Source organism: Pyrgilauda ruficollis, unplaced genomic scaffold (assembly GCF_017590135.1).
Source record: "Pyrgilauda ruficollis isolate IOZ18807 unplaced genomic scaffold, ASM1759013v1 scaffold5, whole genome shotgun sequence".
NCBI lineage: Eukaryota > Metazoa > Chordata > Aves > Passeriformes > Passeridae > Pyrgilauda > Pyrgilauda ruficollis.
In genome coordinates this window covers 9,806,517-9,833,912 of record NW_024526599.1, presented here as the reverse complement: position 1 = coordinate 9,833,912, position 27,396 = coordinate 9,806,517, and the positions used below count along the sequence as shown (strand labels likewise).

Below are 27,396 nucleotides of genomic sequence, written 5' to 3'. Positions count from 1 at the left end.
GCCCACCTTAAAGAACTGCAATTCTTTTTTGGATTTTGGATACAGTCAGCTAGGTAACTACACCAGTTCCCTCTTCAAAACCCTGCCTGTCTGACTGATTTATTTGCATCACTATTTCCTGGCTTGTTCATCTAAGAAATACTGTATAGCTTCCTTTACTCAAGTACACATTCCAGAGAATACAACACACAGTGAAGTAAGGAAACAGTCCCACGTGTATGTAAAAGGCAATACAGTATTTTTATTTCTTTTTAAATTTCCCAGTAAGCTATGAGAAGAAACCTGCCCTAAATAGCACTGACAAGAGAATGGTATTATCAACAGTATGGTGTGATACATGACCTGGGACATGATCTCAAAGAAATGAAATAAGTCTGATAAGTCTAATAACTAAATATACTTTCTTATCATACTTTAATCAGATATTGCCTGGACAGTGTCCCATACATTCTACAATAAAATAAAGGTCTGGGCTTTTGAAAAAAGGAGCTGCAATTCTGGTCACTGATCTGGGAAAAGAAAACATGAATCATTTCAGAGAATGGAAAAAGAAAAAAAAAAAACCAAACCAACAGTCACCAAATAAAAGCTGAAAATTTTCAGAAAATGGTAAAAGGAAAAAGAAAAAACCAAAAACAACCCAAGAAACCCAAACAGAAGGAAAAAAACCCACAACTCGCTTAGTAAAGCCTATAGGAGTCAACTGGCTTCAGACCAAAAAAGGCTAATGGAACATAGATTACCTAAGAAGAAGTGAAATAAGTTTCCAAGAGCCATGGAAGTTGTTTAAGACAAATACTCATTGTACAGGGAAAAGAAAACAATTCCACTGGACTATTTTCCAAATGCCTGATCTTGCACTCCTTGCACAGCCTAATTCACTTTAAAGTTATGAGTTCAGGCTATGTGTTGGGGTTATATAACTATATCTTAAAAGACAAATGCAAAGTAGTGCACAGCAAAATTATACACAAACTCAGGATTAGGGAAAAAACCCCATAGCTAGACAAAAACCCCCAAAAATCTGGAAAGAAAGCTACAATGAAAATAGCTAGAGGTGAGGTATATTTCTAATCCCTTTCCCTAGAACTGGAAAAATACTGAGGAGGAGGAAATTGAGAGGAAAGGGGGTGAAACTGTGAAAGTTAAACAGTCTTGACAAAAAGAGAAATATTTGAGTAACATTTCCTAAACTACTTTAAAAGGGAGTAAACTAACCAAATGCCATCTAAAATTGGCTGCATGCCCACCACTTTGGTTGACTTTAGGGTCAGTAAGAGAGAGGACAGACATAAACTAGCATAGCTGAAAAATCAATACAAATATAGTTAAAACACAGATGGAATATATTATAGAGCAGCTGGAAATGCAAAGAAAGAATTCTGTGGATCCATACCGATAGTGTAATTTTGAAAAATATTCTCCAAGTATGAAAGTGCTTTACAAAACAAACAACTTTAAGAAGTGGTGTAAGATGTAGTCATACTACAGAAAACAGATAGTTCCACTCTGAATGTCTGGCATAATATTTCTGATCAGTTTAATAACGTTACCTTTCGAATCAGTCCAAACAGACTTGCTAATGAAGATCAATAAATCCTTCACACGATAATATAACGTGCATATGACAAAATTCATGAACTGGACAGAAAACAACTGCACAAAATAAAATGGGAAATTCTAAGTGGTTTCTTTCCCTTGATTTTCTGCTAATATATATTCTGGCTAAATTTTCAGGTATTTTGCAGTTTTAAAGAATTCCTGTAAACCTTTCAAGACATTCATCAATGTCAAGATTTTTATTCTGCAGGGAGTCATGTCAGAATCGACACAATATATGTTACCACGAAGTATGCTAGTGAGTCATTGTTCAAGAAAGTTTCCCAAGGTACCACTGCACAGGACAGCCAGTGATATCTTGTAAGTTTTGTATTTCAGCAGACCCTGTTCTAAAATACTCTGTACCAAGAGTGACACATAAAAGACTGTTGTTAACGATGTATCAAAGCCACCTTCCACACTGAAAATGCAGTTTCACTGTTATTTTGGGCCAATACTGAAAGGGTAGTGATCTGGTGAAAAAAACTTTTTTTCTCTTTTTGGCTTATTTTTCAACTATATCAGCTACTTAACTGATCTAGTCATGTGGCTGCATGATTGCTGGTGCCTTTGCAAGGGGAGAAGTTGTAAGGTGGGGGTTGAGGCATACAGGTTTATCCCTTTTGTGGCAAAGTATGGCCCTTGGTGCAGCATAATCCCAACAAAAAAACTACCCACTGCAAACAGCATGAAGGAAGTAAATTCTGCCATGTATCTCCCTGAGGTGTATGTGGCATCTGAGACTTGAGATGAAGAGAATAAAAAACTGTGAACCTTCACACTTAGCGACTGGACAAACAATGCATAAAGAATTTATAAAATACTTCTTAGAGAAAACTATGAAACTCAAAGGATAGCAAGCTGACGGAGAAGCAGGTTACAGGTATTTCATTGAGAGGAACTCTACCTGCTTAAGAATGCCAGGTCATTTCTGAACCAGAGTATGATTTTATTACCCCTTTTTGACTCTATTGAGACAAATTCCTTCTGATCCTTCTTTACAAAGTTAAAAAACTCCATTTGACAGCAATGGCTCCATTAGATCTTGCAGTCCACCTGATATGGTGTAGGATGGTTTACTAAATAAACATTAGAGGATACTAAATATACGCTGCATTCTCAGATCAAATCAAGAGAGGTAGATAATATTTTTTCTGCTGTTGTTTCTCCAAAACATCTGTGGGATATTAGATATGTGGGCAGCAAAAAGCCCCATTCCCTCTTTAATCCTGCAACAAGCAGTTCAAAGAGCAGAAGTAGATCCCTACTTGTCAAAACAGCTTGGTTTCTGCATTTCTGTTACTGGAGGGAGAGATAATTTACACTGCCCTACCTACTTGAGCAAACTTTCCTCACTGAAATGACATTCACCTTGGGAATGCATTGGTAACTATACTGGCAGAGAGGAACCTGCCAAGGTACGTGCTGCCCATTCTACCCCCCAGCATCACCAGCTCTGTCCCTCTGCAGTCCCATTGAAAGGTCTGGCAACATCAGCTGCATAAGGCAACCACAGGTTCCTTCTGCAAAGAGTCACTATTGAGTGGCTGGTGTCTATAATTCATCTTTATTGAATAACGAATTAAAGCATACAATTGTTTCTGAAAGTGTTCATCTCAACTTGAAAAAAATTTTACTTAGTCATGTAACTAAATTCATTTTTGTGCAGTGGCCTTCAATCTAAACCACAGTTACATCAGCTTCAAGTCACTGGACCAAGAGATCTGTAGGGCAGTCTGGCTAAACTTCCGTAAGACAGGTTCTTGTCTCACTGCAAGGCAAGGGGGGAAGGAAAGCTATCTTGAAAGGTTTTCAGGAACTTCTCTAAGCCTTTCCAATTACATAGCAACTAACCCTTCAGGATACACTAAGACTAAAGTGTAATGCTGAGCCAGTTCATTAGAGTAATTCTGACCACAAATAAATTTCAGGAATATTGCTTCATACTTGATCCAGAACATAGACTTATGTGATGTTGGTCTTGATATTCTGCAGTACGCTGTCAAACAGTTGTCTTGTTTAGATCCTTCCTTTGGGAGCTTCAGCTCTTGACTTTGATTTGTCTGTATGACGTAAGCTAAAGCTCTCCTCTCCTCCCACCTCACGGTTGATGTACATCACTCCAAAATGTTTGTTGGTTTGGTTTTTTTTTAAACCATGAAAAATAACTGAAGGAGATTTAGTAATTATAATATATGGCTGAAAATGGGACTGGATTAATAATTTTCAGTCTGAACCATTTCTTGATCCCTAGCATAAAGAACAAATTTGGGTAAAAAGTAAAAGGGAAGTACGTGAAAATAAATCCAGTGTTACACAGGTTATATTAGTGAGATTGTTGCAGCCCAGAAAATGAAAAACCAAAGCATAGAGCAGAAAATTCTCATGGCATGTTATGGTTACAACTGCCATTTGTAAGGAAAAACTACAGTTTCTGTGTAAACAGTTATTAAATCAAAATGTGGAGGTCATTAAAGATTGTGTTATCCCCTAGTTCCCTATTTACCCAATTTCACCAATCAGTATTTTGGCATTGTTCCCTATTAAAAACTTCTACCAGCTTTTATAATCTACTAGATAGTAGGCGAAAGTGAATGACTATGATTCCATTACTGCTTTTACTGAAAAGCAAATTCTCCTCAAGATTTTAGAACTTCTGCTAATATATTTTCATAGGCATGGAAACCAAATAGCCTTGCTTGAAATCTTTATGCAAAGATATAAGCAGACATCCACAATTAACCAAGATAGGCACCAGCTTCCCTTCAAATGAATAAGTCAGATTAATTAGAAAGTAAAAACAAATAAGCAAAAAGAGTGGAACTGTCATTCTAGTTGCCTAATACATTTTTCACATAACAGAAGGAGAGCTTTAAGTGAAGAGGGTGCTTTCCTAAATCCTCAGTATACTCCTGAGAGAGCATACAGCAGGACACTTTCCTCATTATAGAAAATGTGATTACATATTCATTATTTCCAGCAATATTTTTGGCTTTTGATGTGAAGGAGATGTATAAACTATGCTGAAGTCGTCTGTATTGGTATTTTGGTTTTCAGTTCAGAGTTCTAGTAGTGGGAACTACAAGCAACCTAGCCGAGAAATTAGTAAATGTCCAATAGCATTGATTTGCAGACATAAAAAGTAGAAGAAAACCAAGAAAATCAGTCTTCTTAGATGATAAAATAAAATTTGAGAAGAGTAAATTGTGCAGCCTGAGTCTTTTCACGAGATAAAATCATAATGGATTGATGGGGCAGCTGGACCCTGAAGTGCTCTCAGGCTCTACAGACCAATAATCAAAACAACCACTGTAAGAACTTGCCTCCTTACTAACAACATCAGTGATGTGTGAGCAGGCTCCTAATATAGCTTTCTTTGTGTGCCCTGAGCAGTGTGAATGACCCATAGCCTTTGCAAGCAGCCTCTTGCACAGTGACTGGTAAGCATTTGCTTTATGTCAAACACTGGAACAGTTTTTCCGGTCACAAGGGAAGAGAATTCCAGCAGTTTGTCAGGAGCTGTAATTGCTCTGTGTGCTTGCTAGATAGACCTGCATCCTGTGAAGTACCACAGTTAATATCAGACCTAACCTGACTTTGAAGCTATAAGGTCATAACTTTAACAAAGCAGTAAGTTCTTTCATGAGAAGTTAGATGTTAAAATTTTAAATGTAGTAAGTGAGCCATTAGTTTAAGAAGTTTTCATTCTGGAAGCATTTGAATTTGTTGCTAAAGTCCTAGCAATCAGACTGTCTGAAGTGCTTCATGTGTGGTCATGAATGGAAATAAAGAAGTAAAATTGCCTGACCGTCAAGAAACTACAAGGAAGTAAGGGTTTCCTGAAATACCTCCCTTAGGGAGCTTAAACTAGGAGACAGGGTAGCATGCTAGCATGCTTCACTGTTAAACTGGAGCATGGAGTTATCTAAAGGAAAGATGAACTAGCAACTCACACTGTGTGAAAATCAGTGGGATGGAGCGCCTTTACAGCCTCTTCCTAGTTTACAGTAAGTGGCTACAATCCTCTCTAGGATGCTTTTTTCCCCTAATACAATAACAAAAAAAGTTCCATTCAGATTCTTCTCTAAAAGGCAATGCATGAATGTTTCTCATTCTGTTTCCAAGCACACTGATAAATATATGCAAACAAATACATGCCCACAGGAAGAAGAGTCTGGTTCAGCAAGTTAGTATAATTCATTCTGAAATGCTCGATTGTTCTGTCTGGAGAACCCAGTGTTTTTAATCTGCCCAGGAAAATCCTTTTTCCCATTTCCACTTCAGCAAAAGAAAGCCATTGTAGAAGCATATTTAGAGGTTTGGGGTTTTTTCTTTGTGGAAATAGTTTTAAGTCGTATCTTTAAAGTGAGTAAAACCAGCTGCAGCATACAGCTCATATCAATGCACATGGGTCCATGCTGCAGCCACTCACAAATATCCAAACACTGATACCCTACAACCATTTTTATGGATGTTTATACTAAGTGCTACTATAAACACTGCATGCAATTGTACATTTACTTTAAAAAAAAAAACAAAAAAAACTGTTTCCTTTTTTTTCCCCCAAAAGCAGAGCTATGAATAGAAAAACACAGATACAGACCCATTTTCAACGTTGGCCTCAAAAGCTCAGACTATTGCATACTGGTGTATGTAAAAAATCCTTTGGTGATGGAAATTTGACAGCTCCAAACATTTTTGCACATGGAGCAGGCTTTAGATAAGAAGCTGGCTTGACTGCATCCTAATTTAGCTGATCTACTTTACTTTTCTATAATACTGAGAAAAACACTCAATTGCAAATATAAGTTGTAGAAAAGGAAATGTAACCATAAAATAGAAATTGTCTACTAGCTGGGAAATAGAATTTGCCATATTTTCTGACTACTTTAACTATTTGACTATTTTACATCAGACTGTACTGTTTAATGCAATTTTTGCTTTATAATCTGATGCCTTACAAAATTCTATGAAGTGTCTCTATGGCTCTAAAATCATCATAATTCTATACAAATTATTATGATGTTCATAGAAGATAAATGTTTTCATTACACTGTAAACAGGTTTCAGTGTCTCAGATATGCACAGCTGGTCTTGGCACAATCTGATGGAGACCAGCATGTAGCTGGGGACAAAGAATGGAAATGTTAAGTGGAACAGAAACATTTTCCATCAGTAATTTCAGGAAATTTGAGTGGTCCCCTCTTATTCAGTCACTTCATCATCCCTCTAGGCACCATTGCTACAGTTTCCCACTTCTCTGCTGATACAACTGTTTGTGCAATTTCACTGCCATGTAACATAAATAATATTTATAATAAATGATTATGATTTATCTCCGTCACCTCAGAGACAAACAATTTATTTTTATTCTTCTCTCTCAAATAAATTACTAGTTGACCTATGAAGCAAAATTCACAGTTGTATTGCATAAATTTGGAAAAAAACCCCTTTAACTGAAAGTATAAGATGCAAGATTCCCAGCAGCAGTACAACTGTATAACAAAAGGAAAGACAAGCTTATCCTGAAGAGGACCTGCATTTGGTAATTTTTGTAGTTAAGGTGCTTGTCTGGTTTTGAGTAAATAGCAGAAAAATGGAAGGAATTTGGGGAGAGGCTACTATGTTTGAAGAGACAAAAATTGAGGGGAGGGAGACAGGACAGGGGGTGGGCAGGAAAAGGAAAAAGAACAACAAAATAAGTGTAAAAGAACAGCACTTTACACTGGTCTGTCCCTGTGGAAGTTTCTACAACTCTCCAAATGAACTAGCATTCCCTCATATTTTTCTGAAGCCTAGGGTAAAACTCACTAACAGAGAGTATAAATCAGTTGCAGGTGTTTCTTTGGAGTCTGATTTTCTAGGATACTTCTCACTGCAGCTTTATCTTTTCAGTTACCAAACCTCAAGAGACTGTAAATCCTCAATGAGAAACAAAAATCAGCAACATAAGGAGCAGATGAACTCATGGATAAAAATCCTGGGACAGAAATCCTTACTCTTAAACTAAAAACCATTTATACTGCACTGTCATGAAACAGAACATTTAAAACAACAGAACAGAAAAATCCAAGAGCAACAATAATGTTTCTTCCAGTAGAATTAGTGAGCAGGAAAGCATCATTACTGGAATGGCAGGAGTTCTGAAGTCACAGCTTCACACAGAGATGTTTAAAGGTGTCACTGTTATTCAGAACCCACTGCCCACTGCTTCCACCCTAGTGCCAGCACAAGCATTTATGCAGGCATCTGCTGCATTTACTGCTTTTCACCTGGCGCAGCATCCTGGGCTACTCTTTATCTGATCCAAGCACAGAAGATCCATGGAATCAGCCCAGCAGAAGGAAAGCCAGAACAGGGTGATGGCAGCTTTGACTTACGCTTGTTGGAAGTGCATACATGAGACTACAGCCTAATCCTCTCACATCTTTCTGTACTGGTATGTTGAAAGTAGGCCAAAGCAGAAAAGGCCTCCTGGAATGCATATCAGTAACATTATCTGTGACTGAGAATCCATAAAAAAACTATGAAATAAAAAGCAATACAAGCTACAGAAGACTGGAAATGTTTCAGACTCCCATCCATCTAAGAAAACTATGTTTGCTACAGCAAGTTTAAAATAGCTCCTTCACTTGCTATGACTGACTTGCTCTGAAATTATTCTTAGCATTTAAAGTTCTTTGAAAGATCACAGCTGTACAGTACACAGTAAAAATATTCTTCAAACAGAATATTTTTTCTAAGGTTTCCATGGAGTATTTGTGGGTCATTTGGTTATTACAACCACCCACTAAAAACAGTAACCCAAAGTGTGTAATTAATTGGTCTGGAAACAACTGCTGTCTTTCCTCCTTCCCAGAGCATGTTTGCAGTGATTTGGAGTTAACCTGCCTTGTTTTGGCAGGCTGTCTCTGATTGAGCTGAACAAACCAGTTCTAAAGAGTCAGCTTCACTCCACCTGAAACATCTGGCATTTTGGTAAAACAAGAGCCTATCAAATCGAGTTTGCATTTAGAGCTCCAGATTTTTTGTTTCATTTAAAAACAGCCACACATAAAAATAACCTTTCAACTATGTACTGCCAAGAAACTGAAATTTTAAATGCACTATCACCGTTTTACATTTTCTGTGCTGCTTTAGCTGCCTTATTTTGTCATGAATAATGCTTATCTACATATATAAGTTGCCTTACATACAAAGTTGACTCCAGTTCCAGCAAGCTTAGATTAGATACCTAAAACCTGACTTCTAAGAGATTATGTGAACTCTGTGTGAAGACTGACCTCTAAATGACCATGTGAAATGAGCCTCACCAGTGAGATGCATACTCTACCCCACTGGTGAGATAGTGGGTTCTTCAGATTTGCTCCTGAATGACAATGATGTAGAGGAGGTAATTGTAGACACAGTTCTTGGCAATGAAAGCCAAGAGAAAAAGATCCAGTATTAAGTTTGAATCTGTGAAGAATTAAAAGCACATGACATCCTAATACTCTTGGAGTAGCAATATGCTGTATTTATGCCATCAATATAAATGGAACTAGCTTGAGGGATGCATCTTCAGCACAATGGTCAAATAAGGAAAAAACAAAACCAACAGCCAAAAAACCCTTACCAAAATGAAAATGAATGCAGAAGTATTTTCCAGGTAAACACCAGAAAAAAGTAAACTCACATTTAGCACACCTTATGCCTAGCTCAATGACTACCATACACAGTTTCTAAATTGGAGAGATTGAGGTTTCCTTTTGAGTACTGCAAAATATTTTTAAGTAAAGGAATCTTCAAGAAGGATTATCATAGGAATACACACACACATGTATACTACTACCCAATATCATAACCACAGACCTAATCAAATAATATTTTAGATAATTTTTATTCATAGAAGGAAGGATCTGATAACTCTGTTACTTCCACATTCTACAAGCTCTGTGTAACATCATTGCTCTGAGGACTGGTAAGGAGTATAGCTGTTCTTCTCCAAGACTAAATCATCTTTTGGGAGCTTGGAACTTACAGAAATTTACAATGGTTTGCAAACATTCAGAAGAGATTAAATTAGTATGTGAAAAACCCATTCTCCTTACTTTCACATTAATATATACAGCTTATTTTAAAGGGTCCTGTAGAAGTCTATATCTTTAAAAAAAAAAGTATTATTTACTTGTATCAAACAAGAACAAAACCCATTGGAATTTCTGGCTAAAATAAGTTATGATATTACTGGGTTTTTAGATCTCTTTCCAAGAATCTCCATATACAGAGGGTATTAAGTAGATATTCCAGTAAATCCAAAGAAAATCAGAGTCAAGTAATTGCAAATTAAAATGGGGGTCTGAAAGCTTATGGCTTTGATATTTGTGAAGTTTGACATCAATTACTAAAACCAAATTTACAAAAGTACCTTTGACTTCTCAAAATTGTTTTGGCATTTATATCAGATGTTTTATGTTTATAATACTTCTTTCTCATTTTAGAGAGAATATTTCTGTCATTCACTTTTTCTGAAATTTAAGTGAATAACCTTCCTTCTAACCACAAATCAAAGCTGTAGAATACTTGGGTTGAAAACCAATTGCTTTCTGACAGTTTATGAGAAAGCCTTTGGCCATATTAGAAAGAGATGCTAATTTATGGAGGATACTAGGTGATATAAAGCAGTAACTAGAACTGGTTACAGTGTTTAAAAGTATATGGATTCCCACACAAATAAGAGCAAATGGGTACAGAATTAGTGCTTATTTTCAACAAGGTTAACAACCAACAGCCAACATCCAAAGCTGACTGAATTACCGTCTGAAATCTGGACTCCTAAAAAAGTTGTTCTGTCCTTAAATAACGCTGTACTGCATTTTCCCTTGGCAAAAAGTTAATGTTTTCCCTGAAACATTCCATGGGTGAGTAAACATGAAATATACAAGTGGTATGCAACAAATTGACTATAAACAGCTATTTCCTATCCCTAATATTTCCTTTAATAGGTTACATTCATGTTGTCCAAATCCCCCCCAGTCACTGATTTCACAATGTTTTCACTAAAATTGTACTTGTACTTATCTGTTATTACATATTAACCTCTATCTGAAAGCTTTACAGAATATCATTATCCACAGCACTGTTTCTAAATGTTTGAGTCCAAATATTGCCTGGCCAGGCTTGGCAATTCAGCGCTTGCTCTTTCACTGTTTGAGTATAAAATGGGATTTAGATGTGGCTTCAGCAGGGGTTCTTACCATGTGCATGCCTTCTCAGTAGAATTAGATTTAATCTTTCAAAACTGTTCTTTTTGTCCTCATTTTTGTCATAAAAGACATACTATACCAAGATTTATTACAGAGAGGTAAATATTTTCTAAGAATTTACTTCTATGCCATTACTGATACCAGTACTAACTGTATGATTGTAGTAAAAGAATATAAAGAAACACATTTATGTACCTCACATTTTACCAGAAATTTTTTTTCTTCAGCTATAAAATCTTATGAATTGCTGAATGAATATTTTCAATACTTCATCCTTTAGAAAAATTAAAGGATGATTTTTGAAATTATAATTTGTTATAGTAACTTGAAAGTTTGCTATTTGTTCTGAATTGTCCTTATCTTATTTTGGAAAAAATGCCATCATTTATTTAATGGTTTAAATTAATGTCTATTGTTAGAAGCACCATTTCAGTGAGTTACAATCTCTTTCTTTCTCCCAACTTACATAACATTATACTTTTCTTAAATAAGGGTTAACCTTGCCTTGCTTTAGTAAGGCTGGTTCTCTGGAAGAAATCAGAGAGGCTTGTTTAGAAAGGGATTTGACATGCATGCTCTATCCTGGTCAGAACTGGCAGAACAAACCTCTTATAAAAAGCCAGCTACATCAAAGCCTCAGAAGCTCATCCACTTGTATATTTAGCTTACTTTAAAAACAAAACAAAACCAAACCCTTTTTCTTTGTCCTTTGGCTACTTTTGATGAACTATACTTTAAGTCCCATAGCATTTCTTGCAGATGGTTCAGTTAGTTACCAAGCAAAAAATGTATGAGTCTGCATTTTCTCTAAGCTTCCATACTCATATTCAAAAGCATGTCTTAAATCTAAAGCTTCCAGCATTTTGAGTTTCAGTTTGACAAATTTACATAAAGCAATTAGATACCTTAAACAAAGATGACTAAATTCTGTCTTTCACAATTTTGTGTCTAGTAACTTACTAGTAATTTTTCTTATTCTGGCACTAGCAAGGCTATTTAGAGATGCTTTCAATGTCTCCTTTTTAAAACTTACAGAGAATTGGGAGGATATTTAAAATATCTCTTTATGAATCAGCACAAAGGATTACCCTGTTTTGGGTAACTTCTATCCCTGACTCAGGTTAAACTGAAAGCTTTCTTGAAAGTCACATGATTTTTTCTAATGAAATTATCCTATCATTTGTATATTGATAACTTGTTAGAAATTCATGTGTATCAAGCATAAAACAACTGTTCTATAATGGTGCTAGATTTCTTCACAACAGTCTTCTCTCCAGAGAGAGAAGCAGAGAGTCTGAAATGAGGTGTTAATAGCCACACTACAGGAGGATTCTGATAAAAAATGGAATCTGATGCCAGGTACTGCCTACAACAATGTGATTGCAAACAACATGGAAACTTGAACAAAAAATTGCTTGTCTATAAATGCCATGGGAGATGGACATGCAATATTCTGAGTGAAAGAAAAATCTGGACTAATTCATGGTTTTATAGTTTTTACACAGAATCATTAGAATTTAAGTAACCACTTTAACCATGAGAATACTGTGGAATAACTTAAGTAACTGATAATTCAGCAGCATCTCTAATAACCTGCTTTAATTGTTTCAACAGTTACCAAGAAGAAAGGAGTTGTTTCAGAAAATTCTGAGAATTTTCCTCATTCTCAGAATATTGTGAGAATAATATCTACTACTTGCCCTAGGGTGACTTCGTGATGCTTGTATTCCCAATTGACTGTTCTGTTTATGCTGGATATTAAGTTCTGCACCTTTAGAACTGGTTCCCAGAGCTGGGGGGTCGAAAAAGAAGCGCACAGTTTGTTTGCAGAAAGGGCACTTGCTCCCCCGCATTCTCCCTTACAGACTGTATTGTCTGCAGCAAGGACAGCGAGAGAGAGCGCTCCTTCACTTTTAGTTAGTGTTTTTTTTAGTTAGCTGAGTTTTCTCCACTTGTCTCCAAAGAAATCTTTCCCAAACCAATGAGAAAAAAGGGCTGCTTGAATGTGCTTTTTGAAAAAACACCCATTTGAAAGTTTCCTCCCAAATTTGCCCTAAACAAGACAAGTACTTTTTGGTGCCCAGTGTGTGGCTCAAGAAAATGGAAAAAACCTGTACTAATTGCATTTTAGTTTCATTTACTCTGTAGTGGGAAAAAGCAGTCAGTAGCCATGTTGCTTAAATTCATAATGTCTCTCTGGGTGAAAGCCTTCATGTGTTTCTTGTCCCTAGGCTTTTTTAAAGTTTTAATACCTTTCTGGTCCCTAGGTTTATTTTCTTACCTGGAGATAGCTCCAATGTTGTCCCTAACACGTAGCATTTACAGTAGAGGGGCACAGATTTGGGTTGCTATTGTGCTGAGCATAGTAATAATGGTTTATAAGGAATTTTAAAAGCTACTAAAAAGGTTTGTTCAAGATATATATGGTTTATGGTTTCTTTGTCCTACCCTGCGTCCTAGTTCCCATAGCATATTTTGGGAGTTTATTTGTAATTGCACCCAATTTGTTAGAAGAGGAGCAGGGAATAAGGCTTTTCAGCCTTTCCTTTCTTCCCTTCCCTTCTTCTCCTTTGAATTTGTTATGTCACTTTTTGAGAATGTTCAATTTCCCCTGAATGTTAAAGAGACCACTTTCCTGGTATTTTATCTAATAAGCTTCCTCTATATAATTTGCAACTTGTCTAAAATGAGGGCTAATATCTCCAGAAGAGCTAATGAGATACTTGACCCAGGCGTGGACCCAAGCACAAAAAAAATCCTGAGTGGTGTGGAGAACAGAAGGATATGGGCCAAACCCTGAAAGAATTTTCTGACCCTATAACCTGGGAGTTCCATGTGAGAAAATGCAGAACCCAGCTGAAATGGGAAAATATCTGAAAGTGCCATGATGATTCTAATAAAAAAAGCTCATTCCAATAAGCTGGCATATGCTTATTGCATGCTGCTAAATACTGTAGGGCAGCAGGCAGAGGCAGGGAGGCAGGGAGATAAATCAGCAGCTACCCCAGTCACTCAGGCTGCAGCCAACACCCTAGTCACTCAGGCTGCAGCTAAACCAGACAGTGAGCCTAAGCCCACAGCTAAACCAGACTGTGAGCCTCAGCCAATGGCTGCTGCTCCTACCATGAGAGGTGGGAAACACAACCAAAACCAACAGGCCAGTGGGTGATGATGATCCAGGGGAAGGACCCTCAAAGCCAGCTCCAGCAACTGAGTCCAAAACAGAAGTCATATTGAGTCCTATTCCCTGAAGGACCTTAGTGACCTAAAAAAGGATTACACTCAATGATGTGATGAATCTGTAATTAATTGGTTAATCTGTCTTTGGGATGCTGCAGGCAAAGCTACAATTCTGGATAATACTGAAATAAGGCATTTGGGATCCCTGTCACATAATCCGATTATCGACCAAGGAATGATGAGAGGGCCTAACCCTCACAATCTCTGAGCACACATCTTAAGAAGTGTGAGACAAAGATATCTGTGTGCAAATGATCTCTGTAGGCAGCAACTACCACTTCATGATGTAAAGAAATTATAAAATATTTTTGGGGAACATAAAAAATTCTTGTCTGTAGCCCTCTGCAATAAAACACATTACAGCAACTTCAATCAATTATGAAGCTAGCACTATGAGCTAGTGATAGAAAAACTCAAGTTCTCTTGTGCTTCTTATCTTTCTACTGCAAGAGACAAATATTCACATAGGAAAAATAAACTGGACAGAGCAAAAGTATCAGCATCAGCATGAAAATTGCAGAGTCCTGTCTCAGGGACCTTCACATTTGTACCAGGCTGTTTTTAACTAAGTTAGCAATTCTTTGTCTTCCATTTACATAAACATATAGAAGGGAAAAAAAAAAGAACATAATATTTACCTGTACTACAGCAATAGCCAGGCTGGCCATTTCTAGTTCTGGACATTTATAAGGGTTTTTTTTGCCCCCAACCCCCGAATATTTTGTTTTGACTCAGGTGTTCTGTATGCAGGACATATAGTCCCCTGCTGGGACATAGCATCAAATTCTTCTGTGACTTCAATAAAGCAAGAAGGAGGCTCATTACATAATCCCAATGGCTGTGGCTGCTGAAAGGATGCTTCTGCACATGGAGTGTTTTTTAATGCACATTTCCAGAGTGTTTGCTCATAACCAGCATTATGTTATGTGTTTTAGTGGAAGCTGAAGTCACACAGCTCTGCCTTCAGGGGCTGACTTGGCAACTTCACTCAGACAAGAATTTACTAGATAACAAAGTCTGGAAATATCACTAAAGTCCATTTCAGACTGTGTTGAGAGTTAAGTAAACATGATTAGCAAGGGAACCAAAAGGGTAGCTGTGAATTTCTGCTTCTGACAGAAAACACTGCTTATCTTATATTACTTCAGGGAGGAAGAGTTAATTCCCAATGAGCATTATAAAAGTAAACAAAAGTTGAAGTGTATCCAAAAGTCAAAATTCTAAGCAATTTCAGCTACTGAGTAACATCTAAGTCAATACAACTAGTTCCCTAAGTATTTAAAATACTACAGATATTAATGAAAAAAAAAAAAGAGACAACATGAAGCACTTCAGAGGACTTATAATTTCTGTATAATCTGTATAATGACAATTTTATCCTGTAAGAAGTAATGAGAATTCATGAATTTTAAAGATGTAATTAACATGCATGTTGGAGCAATTAGCTGTCAAAAAATAAAATCAGACTTTTACAGTAATGTCTCCCATTTTATATGTTTTGAATATTTAATTATAAAATAAAAAGCATTTTTCTCAAAAGTGACATAACAGAAAATGCTACTAGTGAATTCTGAAAGCTGGGAAAAAAGTTGCCTCCATCCTCTAGGTAAAATCAGAAGCAAACTGCTGCAATAAAGCTGTTGTCACTTGTGACTGCTTGAGCTTTCTCTCTGTGAGTATGAACAGGTCATTTTCTCAAAGGAAGGGTGCAATCTAGCAGACATTAAACTTTCCCTAAACTACAACAGCAGCAATCCATTCCGTTATGCTTTACCTTTTGGAATGTGCTCAAATGATTTTTCAATTTCTTTACCTCTCAGGGAGAATACACTGCTACTAAACCACAAAATTGCATTCTTCAACCAGATCACCACTTGCATACCGACTGCTATTCTTGAAAGCTGGAGAGATTCTGCAGAGATACAAGGTTTGCTTACACAATTCCTACCGCAGAAGCTGAACTAGCAAGAGGTGGCATTCAAGTACTCTGAATGCAGGTTCTCATTACGAAGCTATAGGCTTTAAGCTTAGTTAAGCTTACTTCCCTCATTCTCTTCCAAATTGAAAAAATAATAACATTGCATTGTACTTGCCAGCACAAATAAAAACCAAAGAAATCCTTAGTTTAAGAAATCAGTTACAGGGGGAAATTAAAAAGGAAACAGGTACAGATAGGAATGGTGAAAAAATGCCAAAGGTCTTGCACAATGCATTTATTGGCAAGGTACTTTATGAAAGTCCAGGAGATAAACTTAGATAAATTGCCATAAGACCAGTACCTGTTAAAAGTTTGGCACAGATACTGCACACACACAACAGTACAGAAGAGCATTTACTTTCAGGTTCTGTGTCAGTCTCTAACACCAACAGAATAAGCAGAAAATTATACAATGAGAAAGTATCCTTCCACAATCAGCGAGAAATTTAAAATATTATCCCATATACCACTTGCAGGTTCAAATTTTTCTACTTTATTTAGATATATATAAAACTAGAACCAAGGCATGTTAAACTCATCTCACATCTGCCACATTCACAAATTATCATCAGTTTATAATTTGCATGGCAGGTCCTTGGGTAAAACTGGTTTATCAATAAGAAAATAACTCACCTAGTAGTTGATGAAATAGGAACTGCAAGTACATTTTTGTGGGTGTACATTGATATCATATCCATTTCTGCACGCAGTGGAGAGGAAGCTCTGCTTTTACCAAAATTTTAATCCCTATATGCCAGTTCCAAGGCAGTAGAGTTTATAGGTGCTATGTGGTGGTTTTTGTATTAGGAAGCTGTAACAGATTACAAGCAATTCCACAGCTACACGTACAGGTTCTTTTAGATGGTCAACATACTAACTGTTTCACAGGCATATATTAAAAATGTAATATTAAAACATAGAGAAATTATAAGCACTTGCACAAACCGAGAACATCAGAACAACAAATCAGAACACTATTATGGAAGATCACCATAGGTGAGATTAATAAAGAAACAGAATGGATTTTTCACTCAAATAGGTAAGAAGATGACATAATGATTCAAACTCTAAGCATACACAGTAATTTCTAGAAAACTAAATACAGAGCCTTGTAATGTCAGTTCTATTAAAGCAAACCAGTAAAAACATTTGATATTACAAAGAACTTACCAGTTATCAAAAATAATTTTCCATAGTGTCTTTAATGAAACCTCTTTAATCGGAATTTTCACATTAAAAATGTAGGCTTCTACCCTGTCTTTCTCACCCACTGAGAACTTAAGCAATTTGATCTGCATTTTATAAATCTGTCAGGATCATGCAAGTATTTAATTCCCCCAAGCAGGAAAATGAATGCAGCAGCTCAACAAAACTCACAGAAAAGGAGTTTCTACAGTAACTCTGGCATTATTGTATTTGAAATGGAAAATATGAGTTTTTCCTCTGATTCTGCTAAGAACCCTTTGAGGCCTTGTGAAGACATGATAGTGCAATAAATGCAAAACAGTCATTATCCTGAATTGGTGAAGCTTATGCTAACAGTGGTTCATCTTTTGAATTGTGAAGACTTTTAATTGTGAAGACTTTCCATCAGAATGAAAGGAAGAGAGAAAGAGAGGTGAGAGCATGTATGAGTGAGAAAGCATGAGCAACAGCAAGCAAGGGAAAGGGAATGAAGGAAAAGCTACCTGAAGCTCTAGTTACTTTAACTTCTTTTTTTCTATTACAATTATTTCAACAAAAGGTTTTGGAAAAGAGAAATTTTAGGAAAGTCTTTCCTTTAATTTGCACTTTTCTAATCCAAGAAAAGAGAAGTTTTCCCTCTGAATTGTTATTACTCCCATATCCATTTTCCCCATTTCCATATATCTCATACCCCCATATCCATATATCTCCCATTTCCACATTTCACTGCAGATATACATCTACAACTGCAACAGGATCTGAGTAAACTATTACCACTTGTGTTAATTGACTTTAATGAAATTAATAACAGTGAGAAAAAAAAAGAATATTTGTAAGAATTTCAATCATTGTGAACATATCATAAAATTTTAACTGAGTAAGCTTTTTCACTCAGTCTAAAATGCTTCTGTTTTTTGAAATGTAGTTCCCATCCTTCAATTATTTTATGAATTTGGAAAATTCTGTGATACAGGCATAAGACAAATATAACAGAAAATGTTAAATAGGTTTTAATGCTATAAAACCCCACTTACCTAAATAGATTTATTAGCTACCATCATCATTCTCTGGATGTCAAATCAGCTTATCATGCATTGATATTTATCAACTGTATAAAACAGACAAGAAATATAGACACCATCCCATAAAGAACTGGGGATTAAAACAAATCAAAGGTTATTTTAATTGTACTTCCATTTGCAAACATTTTTTTCTCATCTGAGTTCTTTTATTTTCCTTATTGCATTTCATATTATTTCCTAGGTTGTAAACTTATAGACAATCTTCAGATTTCTGAGGAATTCTGACAGCTAGTGAAAACCCCCAATAAATTTATTTAGAACTGTTTTCTGACATACAATTGCAGCTGCCAGTTATTTTATAGAAAACTCACTTTGTCCAAAATGCAACATTTAATTAAATTCACATATCACACTAGTTATCTAATTGAAAAAAAAAAAACAACAACTTAGAACTTAGGTATTATAAAGGATTTGAACTGAACAATCCCATGTCTCTTACTTAACGGGTTTACCACAGAGCACAGAGAGGTGAGAAGGTGAGACAGGGGGATGGCAAGCAAAATCTTGATTGACAAACTCTTGCACTTGAGTAAAACAGGAAAAAACACAGTCCATATGTTTCTTAAAAAGTATACAGAAACAGAAAGAAGATACAAGTAGAAACATTACAGTGGTTAAAATTGTTAGGGGGAGGCAGAAAGAAAGGGAGAAGGAGGGAAAAAAGAAAATTGGCAACTGCGTCTTTCAAATAGATGTAGGAGGACATGAAAAGTGTTTTCAAGGATAAGTCCATAAAATACAAATGAATTTCAGAATCAGGATAATGGTGATAAGAGAAAAAAATTTGAAAGAACATGCAAGAAACGAATACTTTGCCTGTGTAAAGGTATGTGTAGTATGTCACATAATGGGTAATACAGATAAATACATAGAATTCCACTTGTACTGAGCTGATGCTTCACAGTCTTGAAAACTAAAGATATTTTACACATACAACCAAACATCACAAAGATCTGCTTTAATAAGTTTGTGATGAGCATTAACAATTAGTCAAAAGAAACAAAAATGCAGTGCCTTTGAGAGGTTATAAGAGGCTTGCCAAGCTCTCATCCTGGAAGCAAAATTCTCAGTGTTTACTAGGTGTCCAAGCCCATTAGCTTCATATATGCTAATTATTTTTCTTGCTAAATATACTGCAGAGTTTGGCAAGGATACCTAAAGGCCTGACACAAGGTAACAGGCAGGAATTCTAGAACATTCCAGATATCAACCAATGTTGTGGTGCACCAGATTAGTTGTTCTCTTGCACTGGGTGATTGGGAATTTGCACAGAATAGTTTTGTATTGCACTGTATAGCTTATGTTATATCATGTGGTTTGTTACCCCGTTTCCCCATCACATGATCTTTCTCTCACCTGTCCCGGTACCACCTGGTGGTCTCTCCCCTGGGTTACCCCTCCCCTCGCCACTCCTCACTGGTGTCCCACTGGCTGTGGACCTCTCCCTCTGTCCCCGTCCCAGGGGGTGTAAAAGCTCCCTGCTGCCAGGGAACGCTCTCTTTTCTCCCATGGGTTTGTCCGCCTGATGTGTGTCTCGGAATAAAGGACAACGTTTCCCACGTGGAGGATATCGCGTCTCTAATCTTTTACCTTTGTCTATGAAGTATCGTGTGGGCAAGGGTCTAGAGCTAGCCGGAGTGGACCCCAACAGCCCAGGAAACATGTTCCTTCAAACCAAGTTAGTTTTTCATGAGTTTGTTCTTTTTTTAGACTACATACATACTACATATTATCAAGTCTCCCAAAAGATAAGAGACTGATTCTATTTCTAGTGAACAACTGTTCTACTTGATACTAAGGCCAACCTTTCATCATCCCCTGGAGACATTTCCTACACCAGTGGTGGAACTATTGTGTGTAAATACAGCTAGCCTGGCCCTTAGCTTTGGGGTCTTTTCTGCCTTCCCTATGAATAATTTCAAGCCAAATACTGAACTTCTTCTTTGCAGCCAAATTCTAGGCTTGTGTTTCCAATTTGGTGTTTCTGGTAGGATATAAACAGGGCCTTTGAAAGTGGTCCTGCCACTGTCTCTTACATGGTTTTGTCAGTGTTCTAGAAAGCATCAATTTATTTCATTGACAGATATCTACTCAAGCAACACTGCTCCTTCCACTGGATAAGCCTTTTCCATTCCTACGTCCATAAAATTTCTGAGAGAGCCATAAGGCTTCTTAGGACAAGAATCAGGCTGACAGAGGAGGACCTGAAGCACTTGCTCAACTCTTAGGTCTGCTTTGGTATATTTAGTTACCTCTATTGATTCTGTTTATGACAGAAAAAAATAGCATATGTAAATTCTGGAACTAAGTTTCATAGCATGCACACTGAACCAGAAAAAAGCAAATGCCACGGAGTTCCAACCTCTTATTTTTGTCACCAGAAAAACATTTCTTAACACAGAAAATTTAAACACAGTTAATACAAGTAAATGCAAGAGATAATGGCTGATATACCTGAGAACAAGGATGAAAACTTGAAATGACATACAAGAAATTTTAGTAGTACAATCACGGATAGAAGAAGCATGGAAAACATCAGACAATTGCATAACTTTAATAAAAAAAATCTGGCATATGTTAGGAGGGAACAGAAGACTAATAAAATCAAGTAGCTATATAACTATGTGAGTTTATGATTAAACTTCATGAGCTAGCACCCTGTCCAGCGAGTCTCCTTACTCAAGGATGACTTCACACTTCTGCAGAGCTTTTTAAAGCATGGGCATGACCAACTGCAGGTAGACGGGTAGACTAATTGCAGATGGTTTCTATGATAAGGTAAATTCCAAGAAGAAGTTTATTAAAGAGTAGGCACTGGAAGTTTGAGGGTAGCCAACACCTGAACTTCTATTTAACAAGTTTAACTTGTGCTTAGATAGTTTAGCTCCATTTTTGGCTATATATTAAAAAGCATGCAGTAAATTAGTTATTCAGAAGATATCCTTGCTAAAAAAATCCTCAAATTACCTTTTTTTTTTAAATTTCTCCAAAGAAAGAATAATAAAACAATTACTAATCAGCAAAACAACTCATATTGTTGAAGACTTCAAGCCAAAGTCATGTAGCCTTGAAATCCCATTCAAACACAAAAACTATTTAACCCAGCTACCATTCACATAATTATGCTTGTCTATCATAGAGGACTGTAGTCCATATTACTTCGAAGCTCACGTTATCAAAAGGAACTTTATCTATCTAGACTCCAACAAACACATTTTCCAAAGAAAATGAATATTGGCAGAACAAGCTTTGTCCAGTTCTTCTCTCTGCCTCATAAACTGATATTGGTTGATCTTTTATTTCAATTTATTGACTACTTGAACATCATAAAAAGTACTGTCAAAACATGTACAAAAGGGACAAGCAGATTTTCTAAAATAAATATTGTATTTTTAAATATTAATAAATTTCCATGTCATATCTCAGTTGAGTAAGATTTCCAGTCTCTCGTTTTGAATTAGAATAATAAGTGCTGCAGGCAGAATTTTTTTTTAAATTTCTCAACAGACCTGGGTGCCAAAGGAAGTGTCAGTGAAATCTTCTGTTGTATTAGTTAAGAGCTCTTTGCCTGAATCAGATGGGACCTTCCTCTAGGAAGTCGCTCAGAAGGCAAAGGTGACAGATATACTATTACTGAGACTTTAAATTTTTTTTTCCTGAAAACCAAATCCAAAATTATGAACACCATCTGTTTCAGTTTTCCAGCTTCATCTTCAACCTTCTACAGTTGAGTGAGCAGTCCTGGCAAATGGGTTTAGCTGTATCAAGACAGAGTAAACAAAGGTAGTTCAAAACAAAAACTATATCCCTTCTCATCTACCTTCTTCCCCATAACCAGCATAAGTTGATATATTTACAATTTCAAAATTATGTGTAGACTGGTTATTTACATGGTCAGGGATGAAAGAATACCAAGGGAAATATGGCTGCATGCCATATTAAGGCCATGTAAAAATTAAGTAAGTAGGATGATTAAATTGCAAGGATTAACATGCAGGGAAGCATTTAATAATTTTATTTGAGATTTCTATCCTGTGATGCCAAAAGAATCCTTGAATATTTCTACAGGAACTCCCAGTCCAAAAGCACACTGAGAACCTCTCAGAAAATGCTACATCCTAGAAAAACTGACCACTTTGATTTCCTTTGCTTGATAATTTCCAAGTATTAAATCCACCCAGTTATTTAGGCAAGAAGGAAAGAAACAAACGAAAAAAAAAATCAACAGAAATGTTTCATTTCAATGCTTTTAGTTCATGATTACCAGAAAACTATCCATAAACTGTTTGCAGATGGATAGTACAACATTTCCTGCTATATTTTCTGGTTCAAAGGTGCATCATAAACTGTTGGCACGGTATTCTATTCAACCTTGTTACAGAAAAAAACAAATTGCCTTAAATACATAATCCATCCCCCAGTCCCAACATTTGTGGTCCTTTTCTTGGAAAAAATCCCACTCTTGGTACTTTGAGGAGCTGGTGGTGTCACTAACAAAGGTATGAGAGAGGCAACAGAGCTATAAAGCAGACAGAAAAGAGAGGGAGAACACTCTTGGAGGCACTAAAGATTTTTACAAAAATGAACTGAAAGCTTAAAATATACAGGCTCGAGCACGTGGCTGAACTTGTGCATTTGTAGCCCAGAAGACCAACCATATCCTAGGCAGCACCAAAAGAAGCATGACCAGCTGCTTGAGGAAGCTTACTCTCCCTCCCCTACTCCACTCTTGTGAGCCCCCGCCTACAGTGCTGCATCCAGCTCTGGGGTCCCCAACACAAGAAAGACATGGACCTGTTTGAACAAGTCCAGAGAAGGCCATGAAGATGCTCAGAGGGCTGGGGCACCTCTACTGTGAAGGTGGGCTCAGAGAGCCAGGGTTGGTCAGCCTGGAGAAGAAAAGATTCTGGGGAGACCTTAGAGCAGCCCCTCCGAGGGTGCCTGTGGAATTCTGGAGCAGATAGGATATATAGGAGTAATGACAGTGATAGGACAAGGAGTAACGGCTTTAAACTGAAAGAGGGGAGGTTTAGATTAGATATTAGGAAGAAATTCTCTACTGTGAGGGTGGCGAGACACTGGAAAAGGTTGCCCAGAGAAGCTGTTGCATGCACCATCCCTTGAAGCATTCAAGGCCACGTTGGATGGGGCTTTGAGCAGCCTGGTGTAGTGGAAGGTGTCCCTGCCCATTCCAGGAGGACTGGAACTAGATAATCCTTAAGAGTCCTTCCAACTGAAAACATTCTATGATTCTATTAATTTCCCTCATGTCCCTGCTTGTCCTGTAAACTGGATTGCATTCAGTGTTAAACTACAAGTCTGAAAAAATACCAAAGTCCTGTGTGCATACCATGATGGTGGCACAAACAGTATATGTATTTCATTACTGTTTCAAGGATATTTGACTTTTCTGGTTAAAATACTGATTAGCTTTTATGCAGGCAGGATGTACACTTAGGTGTCTCCACCTACTTGGGTCAGAAAACATCAGTGACAAAAGGAGAAAAAACCGAAAAAAATAAATGTATCACCTTTAACCTCTCTTGTTTTTCACATTTATTGTTAGAAAGACATTCAGACTTCTATTGCTGCAGATTTTAAAAGGCTTAAAGTTCATTTGTGATTACCCTTTGACACTATGTTAACAAAGACACAAGTAAAAAGGAAATTTCTCAGCAATAACTGCCACCAGTTTTGGGTCATGCTATTCCTTGATCTGAAATAGGCAATGAAATGTGACTTTCAACCTAGTTTTCATAACACTTCCTATTTCCTCTCTTCTGTCTTCCAGTGGTCTTAGAGATTTTCACAGCGATCCAAGATCACCAAAAAAAGACAACTAATGCCTTGTTTTAAACTTACTGTTATCTACTGTGTTCAGTCCACAGGTGTACCAGGAGAAATTATAACACTTAATATTCCTTTTCAGGACTTGCAACTTTTGCATAAGAAATGAGTCTGAGAAAATGGGGAAAAACCCTATTTCTTAGTATATTCTCTCATAAGGCCTCCTCTGTTTTCATGTATTATTTGTTATTAGTAAACCTAAGTATTAGTATTATAAACCCTAGTCCAAGTGTCGGTTGATCACTGAAATGGAAATGCTTCAAAAACTTTTCCTTATTTTACTCCATTTCTGTAAAAAATGTATTGGTACAGAATGAGAGGGAAAAAAGCATTACAAATGAAATATCCATATATTGATTGTGAAAACAGATGCAGAAAGTGCTCTAGACTTGTACTATTATCAAGGGATTAACTTCATGTGCAGTTATCCTGCTTTACATTTTAGCAAATTTAGTTAGCATTGGTTATTTCTACTACAGTAGAATGTATGTGTAGATCAAGGTTTAATTGAGGGTAGACTTTAACAGCAAGATAAAGATCCAAAGGTCCTTATCAACCTTGAATGAGCAGAGCAGATGAAATGAATATGGGTAGACCTTTGCTCATAAATGTAAGCTAGGTGAAAGTTCAATGATTCACGTATTTTCACATATTGTTTTTCTATCCAGCTCTTCTCAAGGTATTCTAAAAAGTTTCTTATTGCTTGTAGATATCAAACACAATTATTATTGAAATAATGAACTCCTTTTAAGCTTATACTCTTTGTGGTCATTGTATATGACAGACTTGTATAACACTCCAACACAAAAAGGCTGGACATGAGACAATTGCAGAGAAGCTCTCTGGTCAGGTGATAGAACTGTAGACAGACAGGAAGCTCTGGCACCACATTTTGGTTACACTGAGTCTATGAACTTTAAAATGATGCCTTGATACAAAGCCAATAAACATCACACAGGTACATCCAGTAACCATACAAACACCATTTTGTTCTTCTTACTGTTTTAACAGACACATGGAAAAATAACAGTAATACCAAGCCACTTGAATGGAAGTTCTTCATTTGAAACCATAGACATGTTATATAAAGTCCTACAGGAAGCCTTGTGTCTTTTTTGCAGACATTTACACTGAGGATTATAAGGGGTTTAAGGCAGATCCTTCATACACAGACTTCACACTGAAATTAATATTAACACCATTTGCCTGATTCTGAAAGACGCAAAATATCTTAAGATACCATACATTGCTGGTGATCTTCTGAAACCTCATATGTGCATTACAACATTATGGACTGAAAAGTCCAAGGCACAGCTCAACCTCCTCAAATAAGTCACTGCAGCAGAGATCAGAATCACAGAAATCAGGGGTTTTTGTCTCAGTTCAACAGTCCTTTCACTCTACAGAAACTCATGTTGCAAACAAGACATCATGAAATATTGTGCCCTTTAACCATATTTAGGATTATTGTATTCTAGATTTCAATATCTGGTGTTGACTACTTCTATATATATTTCCCAGAATTTTTTTTATATTGTCATATTAAACTCTTTTAAATATTCTTAGCACCAGACTGAAGGAACAACTAATGATGCCTTCAGGATTACTAAACAGTCTGTAACCACAACCTGAATGTTTTTTAGGACTCTAAAAATACTTTTCAAGCCTGAAAACAACTACAGTAACTCTCTGCAGCATGTCCACTCTTGCATTAGATTGAGTTGTGATAAATCATTATCTATAGCTGTTGGTTACAGTACATTGTCAAGATGCAAATGTACTTCAAGAATCAAGAGGATACTCAGTCTCTTCCTCTTGTTAAATTAAAAATAATAATAAAAAACACAAAACAAAAACTGGCCTATCATTCCCAAACTCTTTGCAATTACTTTCAGTGTTGGCTGAAGAAACTGTTTTCAGAGTTTACAGATAAACCATTAAGTAATTTATAATTTATGATAAACTTGAAAAAAGATTATTTTGGAAATTTAAAACCAGTCTTTCTGAAAAAATAAACCTTTAATGATTTTCAGAAGCTTAAAGCTCTCTTCATAGTTAACAACTTAGAAGTTTAAATAACATTGAAAAAAGGTTGTAATAAGTGTGTTTGCTCCTATTTACTGCTAGTATGAACTGATTCTATCATCTCTATGGACAGATACAATTCCATAGATGAGTTCTTTTCAAGAGAGATCATTTTCACGGTTGAGAAAGCTACTTTACTACTCAGCTAATTTTAATGTCATTATTTTGTCCACTTTTACTAAGGAAGCAGTTTTCCAAATGCTGAAAGCTGATTTCAAGTCTCTGCAGTCAGGCATTTCTTTTTCTCCTCTTGTTGGCACTCTTTCCCTTCCTTATGCTATCACTGTGCTTGGGAGCAAAATACTTGGCTGAGAAGAAGGCAAGATTTCAACTTCTGACAGCAGCACAGATTTACACTTCCTCTGACAAAGCAAAACATGTATCTTGACTGCAGTCAAGATCAGGCTCTTGTGCATCAAGTGCTGTTAATTGCAAAATAGAGGAATCAAGTGTAATTACACTAGAGATTCCAAGGTCATCAATTTGGACATCAGCAAGTGAAGGGACTTTTGCAATAGCATCCCTCTCACGGTACTGTATTTTATGTTGACTCTATGTTTAAAAACAAAACAAATTTTGCACACATAGCAGTGGAACATTTTACAATGTTTATATCACATTCTTTCCCTTATCTCAGGCAACCTAGCTTCTGGGAAAGAGAGCTCTGGGGTGAAATTTCTTTTTTACTGCACTGCTGGAACCACTATCTCCTTTCTTCACAAGTGGGTCTTGCAACAGATATATATGTTGGGTACAGGACCACCCGGCTTATTCCATATCACATATCATCTGCAAGTTGCCATTCTCAGCAGCCTCCCTCCCATATGCACAGCCACCACCACATATACTGTTATTTCACTACTCTTCCTTTTTAGCTCTTCCACTCCTCCTCCCCTTCTACAATTGCCAGAGACTGCCTAGAATGACAAAGAACAACTGAAAGAAAAAGTGGTGAGAGTGGAAAGGGAATACTGTTGGCTTGCTGTCTCAAATGTGGTTTTGTGCATTTAAATTCAACATGAGTGCTAAAATAACAGCATTTTTATATTTTGCAAGTTTTCTTGAAAACATGGAATAAAGCAAATGACCTAGCTAAGCTTGAAGACCATGTTTCATGCTTCTTCTTAAACATATT

The 27,396-nt window shown here is 36.6% G+C and overlaps 1 protein-coding gene across 3 annotated transcripts in view; it reads right to left on the bottom strand.

Annotated features, from left to right (window-relative positions):
* Positions 1–27,396, bottom strand: part of PALLD (palladin, cytoskeletal associated protein) — a 187,451-nt gene that overhangs the window by 81,428 nt on the left and 78,627 nt on the right. The window lies entirely within an intron of this gene.